This window comes from Apostichopus japonicus, chromosome 12 (assembly GCF_037975245.1).
Source record: "Apostichopus japonicus isolate 1M-3 chromosome 12, ASM3797524v1, whole genome shotgun sequence".
In the NCBI taxonomy this organism is placed as follows: domain Eukaryota; kingdom Metazoa; phylum Echinodermata; class Holothuroidea; order Aspidochirotida; family Stichopodidae; genus Apostichopus; species Apostichopus japonicus.
Window position 1 is genome coordinate 11,479,281 of NC_092572.1, and position 10,552 is coordinate 11,489,832.

At 44.5% G+C, this 10,552-nt stretch overlaps 1 protein-coding gene across 2 annotated transcripts in view; it reads right to left on the reverse strand.

Moving 5' to 3' along the window:
* Positions 1 to 10,552, reverse strand: part of LOC139977424 (uncharacterized) — a 118,736-nt gene that overhangs the window by 51,275 nt on the left and 56,909 nt on the right. The gene's annotated exons all lie outside the window — the stretch shown is intronic.

Below are 10,552 nucleotides of genomic sequence, written 5' to 3' on the forward strand. Positions count from 1 at the left end.
TAGGATCGCTCACATAGTCGACAGCTCGTTGCAGCAAACGTTGAGCTCACACGTGGCAAGCCAGGTGACTGCCTGGCCCCGCCTCCTCTCTTAACAAATGTACTGCGTTATACACATTGCTGGCAGTTTGCCAAGGCTTAAGAAGTTTTCGTTTTCCTGGCACTTTGCCAATGTTTGAGATAGTCCTCTTTTTGGCAGTTTGCCAAGATATTAAAGCAGAGAGAGTACGTCACGAGAACCGTTTGAAACCATTCAGTCTTGCGCATTTTAACATATTCGGCTTGCGCTTTTTAACATGTTCTGAAAGTGGGTTCCACAAGTGTTCTAGAACACAAGTGAGGTTTTAAACCTAGATAAATGGCGATGAATTATAATTAGAGAGGAGTATAATTAGCGAGGAGGATCTGACCCACTATATCGACGAGGCTGGCCATGAGTCCCAGGGCCCGGAGCCATGTCCCCGTTGGTGACCCCCGGTGTGCCAAGATCTGTTGTGTGGTCGTCTTGACTGCCGCGACTCTTTCTTCTGAGGGTCGGGCTACCCCGGTGGTGAAGTCCAGTATGGCCCCGAGGAACTGGATCGTCTGGGAGGGTGATAGCCGTGATTTCTTCTGGTTCACGATCCAGCCCAGTTCTTGAAGGGTCTGGAGCGTTTTGTGGACATTGCTGGTTGCTTCCGATAGACTGTTCCCTACTACCAACCAGTCTTCTAGATATACGTAGAGGGTGACCCCTCTTTTTCTGAGGTAGGCGACTACTGCTCCCGCGACTCTCGTGAAGGTTCTGGGAGCCGTGGCTAGGCCGAATGGGAGCGCCCGGAACTGGTAGTCTTGTTCTGCGTACCGGAACGCTAGGAATCGTCGGTGTTCTTTGTGTATCAAGATGTGCAGGTAGGCGTCCCGTAAGTCTACGGTCGCCGCCCACATGCCCTTTCTGAGTAGGGGTAATATTAAGTTTAAGGTCTCCATACGGAAGTGTTTTGGTCTGATGTGTTTTGTGTTCAGGGGTTTCAGGTTTAGAATGGGACGCCAGGTGCCGTCCCGTTTTTTGGTCAGAAAAAAGGAGGACCGGAAGAGTGGTCCCGTCTCTTCCGGAACTCTTGTAATTGCCTGCTTGGCCAGCAGGGCCAGAATTTCCCCTTCTAGGGCTAAGCGTTTGACGGGGTCCGTGGGTGTGAGTGTCTGCCTTCCTCCGACCCGAAAGGTGGGCTGGAGGAGAATTCTATTTTGTACCCGTGTTTGACTGTGTCCAACACCCACTTGTCCCCGCCAATAAATTCCCATTGCTGGGAGAAGTTTGTTAGTCTCCCCCCCACCGGCGGAATGGCCGCGGTGAGGTGGGCACCCCTAGGGCTTGGCGGCGAATGCTGGTCGGGTGGAGGAGCGGTCACTGTCCCGTCTGGTCGACGTCGAACCTCTGCCTCCTCTGGGGGCCCAAGGGCGGGTCGGACGGAAGGCTGCCCCCCGGCTTCTGCCTCTGAGAGCTCCTCTGCTCATAGATTTGGCGGGTGCTGCTCTCGTTCCCCTAGGTGCTCTGCTCTCCCTCGGGCGGAAGGGTCTGGTTCTCTGGGTAGGTGGGGGTCGGAATTCTGATTTGGCCAGAGTCTCCCTTCGGGCCACCTCTTCCTGCAGTTTCTTTTGGAAGCAGCCCGCAAAAAGGTCTTCCCCGAGGATTGGTAGTTCCAGCATTCTGTCCTTCGCCTCCGTTGAAGGCCAATGGATGGCGGAGACGATGTTTTGTCTACGGGCCTTTACGGACCTGGTAGCGACCCTTGCAAATTGATCGTACGCGAGCATGACGAGGGGGCCCAGCAGCAGGAGGAGCTGGCCCGCTTCGTCCCTGGATACTTGGCTGCTGTCCTCAGGGAGCTGTTGGTGGTGTCGCATGAGGACTTCGGCTGATAGCATTAGTACCGATGCGAACTTCATGCCCGAACGGGCTGCCATGTCCACCTCTACCAAAAGCTCTTCTAGCTTCCTCTGGTCCGGGGTCTTGAACACGTGTGTGGATGAGGCCCCTTGTTCAGCTTTTAATCTCTCCTTGGCCTCCTGGGGGATGGTTGGGCATCTAAATAGATCCTTCCAGGCCTCGTCAGGTACCCTGACCGCTCTATCTGCCCTGGCCGGGAAGGCCGTCCACTTGGTCTTGTTGGCAATGGCCTCAAATCTGTCATAACAGGTTGCGTCTACTGGTATGGTAGTTTTGGGCTTATATGACGCTTCGCCGGTCGCCGTCAATTTTGATACCCGGCCCGCCTTCTGCGGTTGCGTCTCGGGTTCCTCGAACCCCAGGTGTCGTCTGAATATGTCTGCCGCCCGTGTTATCAGCTCCTGTGGGAGGGCTCCTCCTGTCACGGGCGCTTCCTCCGGTTCGTAATTGTGACCAAAGCTGTCCTCCATAGGATCGTAGTCGACAGGATCTGGATCTATGGGCTCCCCTTCGTCCTCCAAGCCAGAAAGATTCACCGACGCTCTGCAATCCAGAGCGTCCGGGTCAGGGGCCGGTTGCGGGGCCATGGTCGATACGGGGCTGGTAGGGCCCGGTGCCACGTCGGCTACCGTGGACGTCCTTTGCTCCAGCAGGGGCCGTAGCAGGCCGGTGAGTTTGGATAGCCAAGCTGGTTCCTCTTCCTGGCGCCGTCTCGGGGACCGGCGCCTCCTCTTGGATCTTCTGTATCCATCGTCGGAAGAGTCCGAGGACTCGTCGGAGATTGGAGAGTATCTCTTCCTCTCTCTCCGTCTTGGGGATCTTGTATGCGACCCCGATCTCTCCCTTCTGGGTCGGCGGGAGGACTCTCTCTCCCTACTTTCTCGGGCCGGGATCTCCGTCGGAACCCGCCTCTCCGGCTCCCTGTCCGGCTCCCTGGAACGGGACCGGCTCCGTCTCCGCGTCCCCTCGGTTGCTCTCTCTTTTGAACCCGAGCCTCCCACGGCCGGGGGGCCGCGCTCTGTGGGTCTGTTTAGCTGCGGCCTGGACTGAGACGGAGTCTCCAGCCCGGCCGAGCTGTGCCTCTGCTTTGGAGGTCTTTTCTTGGCAGGAGCCTTGCCTTTGCTCCTGCCCTTCCCTCTGGCCGTAACTGATCCGGACGTAGCCGGGGCCGTTAGGGGAATTCTTTCTCTTTCTCTTTCTCTTTCCTCTCTCTCTACCTCTTTCTCTCCTTCGGCCCTCTCCTGGCCACTCTCCTCCACCTCTCTCTCTACTACTCCCTCCTCCTCTCTATCTCCCGTTATTCCTCCGGCGCCCCGATTGCGCTCGGGATCGAGTCCAGCCTTCCCTGGAGCTTGCTACGTAAGCCCTCAAGCCACAGGTCGATGTCCTGCCACTGAACTGGTGTAAACTTAATACACACCAGGCAGGGGTCTTGTCGAGTGCAAGATCTGCATTTTGGACAAAGGTCGTGTTCGTCCCTGGCTCTGCCTGGGCGAAACATAGAGCAGTTGATGCACTTCAATGGATTGCGTGACATGCTAAATAACCGGATTAAGGAAGATTACTTCTTAGTGATAAATGAACAACAATAGGAGCTTAACGTAAGAAGGGAGAACTAGGGAGGGAATTAGGCTTAGGTGGAGCGTAGCGTAACCTAGCAACGGTAAACAAGGTAACGCTACGGGGTGGCCTAACAAGAAAATGCAAGCTGAAACGAAAATGAGAGAGCGAGAAATACATACGAAAAGAGTGAATATAAGTGAGCATTATGAATCCCCAAAAGGGGGACGAGAGAAACTAATTGGGGGAAAGAAAGCTAGTAAACAAGCTAAGAAAACACAATAATAACAACACGCTTTAGCGTGGGGAGGAATAGGGCGGGAACCTAGGCAGTTTCGCGGAACTGCTAACCCCGCCGCAAACCAACCCGAGGAGGAAACGCACTACGAAAACAGTCCCCAAAACCCTCCCTTTTTGACAAAAAGGATACTTATCGGTCAGGAAAGGACTGTCAAACTTCTAAAGATCCGAAGCTAAAAAACTTCCGGCGATCGTCGAAGAAAACCAAGACAATTTTCCAAGGGAACTATCCACAAGAAAAATATGCGTGTAGGCACTTGGAATGGTAGAATGAAAAAGGAGGAGGGACCGGAAGGGGGGTCCGGTCATAGAGGGCGCACAGTGTTATTTATTTACCAGGACTTTATAGGCACGGTAGAATGAGGTGCTAAGGTTGTGAGGAGACAGGTAAGCGAGGAGCGAAGTAAATACAGCAATTTGTGCCACTGAACTGCAAGGAATGATGGAATTCACAGGAATCTGCACCTGAATAATTGTTTATGGTACTGATCTCTCCAAAATAGTTTTTGGAACAAGAGCCCAAGGGCACTGTGGTTCCTTGCTTGGGGTATATATATGACAATACACATAATATTATGAAGCAAGATTGGGCTGGAAAAGTCCAAGTAATTGTGGTCCTACATGTTCCCATAAAGTAACCAACACTACAGCCAACACTTTTGTGATCACAAAATGTGATCGGATTTTTTTATCAAATGGCACTTTTGAGATCTAAATATGGCGTCGAAAGTGTAAGAAATATAAGACACCTACAAGCGTGTCAACAGATATGATAACAATGGTGACCTCAGATGACATGACCTTTAAGTTTCAAAATGTTCCACCACCCCATTCACAACTTGTCCCAAAATATCAACCATGTCACACCTTGGCATTGAGATTTAATTGCATTAAATGTCAAAAAATTAACTTTGAACTTGTATGTAACGTAAAACACAAAGGTCACCCTGAGGTCAACATGTTGACATTTTTGATCGGTGAGACGTGAATATAGCATCAAAATATAAAAATTTCAAACATTTTTTCTTTGCCCATTTTCTCCCCCCATAATACTACTTTTTTAACATTAGCTGACCTTTGGTGACCTTGGATCACATGACCGTTAAGTTTGAAAATATTCCCCTATACCATTTGCAACTTGTCCATAAAAATCAACCTTGTCACACCTTGGCACTGGGAGTTATTGCATTAAATGTCTGAAAATTAACTTTGACCTCAAATAACTTTGCACACGAAGGTCAAATGGGGGTCAACCCATTGACATTTATGATCAGAAGGTACCTTTAACATCTGAAAATAGCATCGAAACTGTAAAAATCCCCAAAACACGAAAAGGTCACCAGAGGTCAAATTGAGGTCAAGGGTCACCCAGATGCGGGTCGGCAATTGGATTACACTGAAGCAACTCCCAACCCTAACGGACAATTTGTTCTCAAGTTGTACCAAAAATACTAGTTTTTTATCATTAATTGACCTTTGGTGACCTTGTATCACATAACCGTTAAATTTGAAAATATTCCCCTATACCATTTGCAACTACTCCAAAAATATCAACCTTGTCACACCTTGGAACTGGGAGTTATTGCATTAAATGTCTGAAAATTAACTTTGACCTCATATAACTTCGCACACGAAGGTCACACGGGGGTCAACCAATTGACATTTATGATCAGAAGTTGCCTTTAACATCTGAAAATAGCATCGAAACTGTAAAAATCCACAAAACACTAAAAAGGTCACCAGAGGTCAAATTGAGGTCAAGGGTCACCCAGATGCGGGTCGACAATTGGATTACATTGAAGCAACTCCCAACCCTAACGGACAATTTGTTCTCAAGTTATCGTAAAAATACTAGTTTTTTATCATTAATTGACCTTTGGTGACCTCGGATCACATGACCGTTAAGTTTGAAAATATTCCCCTATACCATTTGCAACTTGTCTCAAAATATCAACTGTGTAACACCTTGGCACTGGGAGTTATTACACTAAATGTCTGAAAATTAACTTTGACCTCATATAACTTAACGTACAAAGGTCACCTTGGGTCAACTTATTGACATTTTTGATTGATGAGACCTAAATTAGAGCATCAAACTATAAAAATTCAAACATTTTTTTCTTTGCCCATTTTCTACCCCCAAAATACTAGTGTTTTGACATTAATTGACCTTTGGTGACCTCGGATCACATGACCGTTAAGTTTGAAAATATTCCCCTATACCATTTGCAACTTGTCCAAAAATATCAACCATGTCACACCTTGGAACTGGGAGTTATTGCATTAAATGTCTGAAAATTAACTTTGACCTCGTATAACTTCGCACACGAAGGTCACACGGGTGTCAACCAATTGACATTTTTGATCGGAAGGTACCTTTGATATCCAAATCTAGCATCAAAACCAAGCATTTTCTTTTTTGCTCGTTTCCTCACAAAATAAGCACATTTTTTCTAATGTGACCTTTGACCTTTTGACCTTGGTTTCAGATGTAGTTTAATCTCCTGATTCCAAAAAACAAAACGAAAAGTCTGTACAACCGTCCTAACTCCGACCGAAAAACTTTGACCTCATATAACTTCGCACATAAAGGTCACACAGGGTCAACCTATTGACATTTATGATCAGAAGGTACCTTTGACATCTGAAAATAGCATCGAAACTGTAAAAATCCCAAAAACACGAAAAGGTCACCAGAGGTCAAATTGAGGTCAAGGGTCACCAAGATGCGGGTCGACAATTGGATGACATTGAGGCAACTCCCAACCCAAACAGACAATTCGTTCTCAAGTTATCGCAAAAATACTAGTTCTTTATCATTAATTGACCTTTGGTGACCTCGGATCACATGACCGTTAAGTTTGAAAATGTTCCCCTAACCAGTTCACAACTTGTCCCAAAATATCAACCTTGTCGCACATTGGCACTGGGAGTTATTGCAGTTTTAATATTTTCGGTTTTTGGACCATAACTGACCTTTGGTGACCTTTGTGAGCACCAAAAACAATAGGGCACACCTTCTCCATATGGCGGATCTAAAGTCCAAGTTTGACCTCAATCCAACATTCCCTTATTGAGATAGAGCGTACCCAAGCGTCACAGACGCACACACACACACACATACACACACACACACACGCATACTTACAAGAGCTACCCTATGGAGTCATCTACTTGAAACATACTTCAGGATACACATTATGCCCAGCATAGCCTTGTGAATCATCCCTAATGGAGACGACATGGCATTTCATACAGCGCCCTCGATTTGTTTAACCATGTTAACCATCAACTGACTGTGCATCAACCTTACAGTGACATACCTGCAGTGACATTGTAGTCTTTGTAGGAGTCCATTCTTCAAAATGTAAGTACTTTCAAGATCTTGTTTACAATTTGGTCTTAGTAACGATAACTTCCTTAGATGATACACATTACATTGCTGCATGATTGTAGACCAGGTTAGTCCACTTTAGTTACACTTGATAATATAGGCCTAGCCTATAATAGGCCTGATGTATTACTAGGCATGATGAGTGTGCTCAAGCCTAGGTTAGGCTAGGCCTAGTCTGCTACTTTAGCACAGCCGCAGTACTTATACATCATGTTAGCCCTTCATTTTTCTGACAGTTGCGACCTTCATGAGTATATGTTTGTATCACGGTTAGCAGTAAGTTAAATACTACTATACTAGCTTGCAGCTAGATAAATTACTGAAGGCTACAGTAGATGTATGCCTAGGCCTAGGCTAGGTTATATATGCCTACCCTAAAATTGCATGGATCTAGGCTGATGCCAAGTCCAGCCTTTTCTCTAGCTAAGCTTGATAGGTATTCGTCGTAGTGACTCATAATCTACAGAAGGCACAAGTTAACTCCTTGTCTGGGCTTTCATTGTAAGTCTTCTAAGATAGGCTTTTAATGCATTGTGATGTAGCCTACTAAAACTTTAGTTTATAGGCCGTGGCTATTCTTACGACTAGTCGTAACAATTATTTATAAACTATTCTTACGACAAAGGCGAATTCAAGCGCAGTAAAGTAAATAAAGCAACTGGGCATGTAGTAGGGGTAACCCTTACCCTAAACATAACCCTAAACCTCAATCCTAACCCTAACCGAAAATTATTGTTACTCCTCGTCGTAAAAATAGTACTCCTGGTCATAAAAATAGCAACTGCGCATGCAAAGTCGGAAATTATTCTTACGACTAGTCGTAAGAATAGCCACTTTGTAGTTTATAAGCCATTGGCAAAGTTGATAAGGGGTATAATAGTGTAACTGTTGTTAGCCGTAGGTCAGTTATGCATCTTACATGTCATACTGGTGTATGCACATGATGGTGTAAGGATCAGGAACAGTCAGCTGTTAATGTGATGTGATTTAAGAGACTTCAGTTGAACAATAGTTCAATTCAAGCCTTTAGGCCTGTCATAGTTGTCCATTCTCCTAGGACTTTCAATTAAGTACAGCAGGCTATGCATATGTAACAGGTGGAGTACAAAGATAGTCTAAGACGCCATCTGTGGTGCTGTGATCTTTATTGTGGAACTTGACTTTGTTCCCCGAACAAACTCCTATTAAGAAATGAAAAGATGAAACACGACCATAAGCAAAAATAGAAAAATAGCTAATGTTAAAGGAATAAAAAAAAGAATATGAAATGCAAAATGGGACGGAATATCATACGTTAATTACAATGGAGTCAAAGGTCCTAGTAGAAAGCTCCTACTGTCATTACCTACATGTATGTCATACCCGTGAACTCAATATGAAGCTTATGAATCGACTATGAACCCAGAGTAATCTACGGTTTAATCACGGCCAACTAGGTATACACACTGAGCCCCCAACAACTAAGATTATACCGCACGCACTCTAGTGAACTGATGGCAACTCTTGAGGGACCCAAATAGGGCTACGAGGCATGCCACCTCCAGAGCAACCTATCACTTATACACTATAGAATGGGCAAATTATCTAATAAAGACTAGCATTACCGACTCAAGGAGAAATAATAATGCCTATCTGCCTGTAGGTTAATAACAACTCTCTCATATAAGGAACCCCCCACACAGCTCTGCTCCAAGCTTAAGGTTCTATGAGAGGTCTCATGATGAGTTTTGCTCTCACTCCCTTAATTATATACGTTAACAACTTGATTGTCTTGTAATCCACCTTAACTACATCACTAATAATTATAATGAAAACTTGAACCAAAGCTGTATCAAATACTGTAGCTATTCTACTTGCAATAGCCAAGATACAGTCAACCAAGCATGAAAATGAAAGTAAATGACTACAGGTACATATATAATGAGCCTAACTTCGCAATACATGTAAATACTGCTGTACAAGGAATCCCTGCATAAAAGCATGGCAATGATAAATAAGCTTAACCCTCTTCAAACTCCTTAAAACTAGATGATCAAGTCTTTCTGAATACACAGCTTGTTACCAGGTGATCATCTTCATTAAAATGTACCCTTAGAAGAGCAGGATACGGCAAAGTAGTTAAAGATAAATGTTTGCGATTTGTTTAGCACATGTGTTGTAATAAAAATACAATGAGATTCAGCTTTTACCCTAGGTTGAAGTTCCCCAAATCCCATCAGCATATTCAACTTGGTATTAAATATGGGTTGGTATTTACAATCTAGCATTCTGTGCCTGTCACACATAAGAGTAAGACTTTTGTTGCCAAGGATGTAAGATCTACAATGTTATAGAAAGCAAATGGTGTTCCATTTGCCACTTGTCAGTACACTATAGCTTCATGCCCACTATATTTATTTTCAAACAAACTAGCTAAATACATTTGCATTTTAATACAAAAATTCCAACTAAATTGGCAAAGGTCCTGAATCATTATATAATACAGTATAGGATTACCAAAACTTAATCTTTAGTTACCAACAGTGTTGGAATGTTTAATTCAGCTCTAAATACTGGTGGAAAGCACAACTATTTGCACAAGCAACATTGTAATATGATTGGAACATATAGATCACATCAGTATGATAAATGTATTTTTGGCTTTATTCTTATGAGGATCTGTTAAAATGTCTAGCCCAAGTACAATGAATATAGCAGAGCTGCTGGCGCTCTAATTTAGACAAGTTTGAAGGTAATGAAAGGGATGCTGGATATGGGGTTCTCGTCAGCAGCTAGCTGACCAGCACGCTTGTTGGGAATCCCCCTAGTGGTTACGAAGTGTGAAGACAGCTAACCACTATATGTTAAATACAACAGGCTAAATAAAGAATAAGAATTGAGCAAGATTCAGTATGTAACTATATAACCCCGCCACAATATTTAAGTAATTATGCAACGTGAGAAACTTGGCAAAGTACTCTTCATATGAATGCACTGTTATACAATTACAATTAAAACAGGTATCAATTTACACTTAATTGTGGGATAAAAGTTACAATTAACTAGGGAGTGTCAAGTGGCCACAAGACTAGTATATTGTGCACATTAATAAAATAAGAGATAGGCTTATCTGGGAGGGGGGTCTGTATCTTCCAGTAGCACTGTATTCCTATCAACTGTTTGATTTGTTGTTGCTGGCTAGAAACCTCTTGACCATGTGAATTAATCCAATAGAACATTTTATGTCCCAAAGTTATTACATTAAAGGGTAGACACCCTATGACTGGTATCCACCATAAAGGATAAAAAGGGTCAATGAATGTCCAGCAGATAACAGCAAGTATAAAAAGGTACCGTGGCTGATAGCGATAAATGAACTTCCAGTAAATA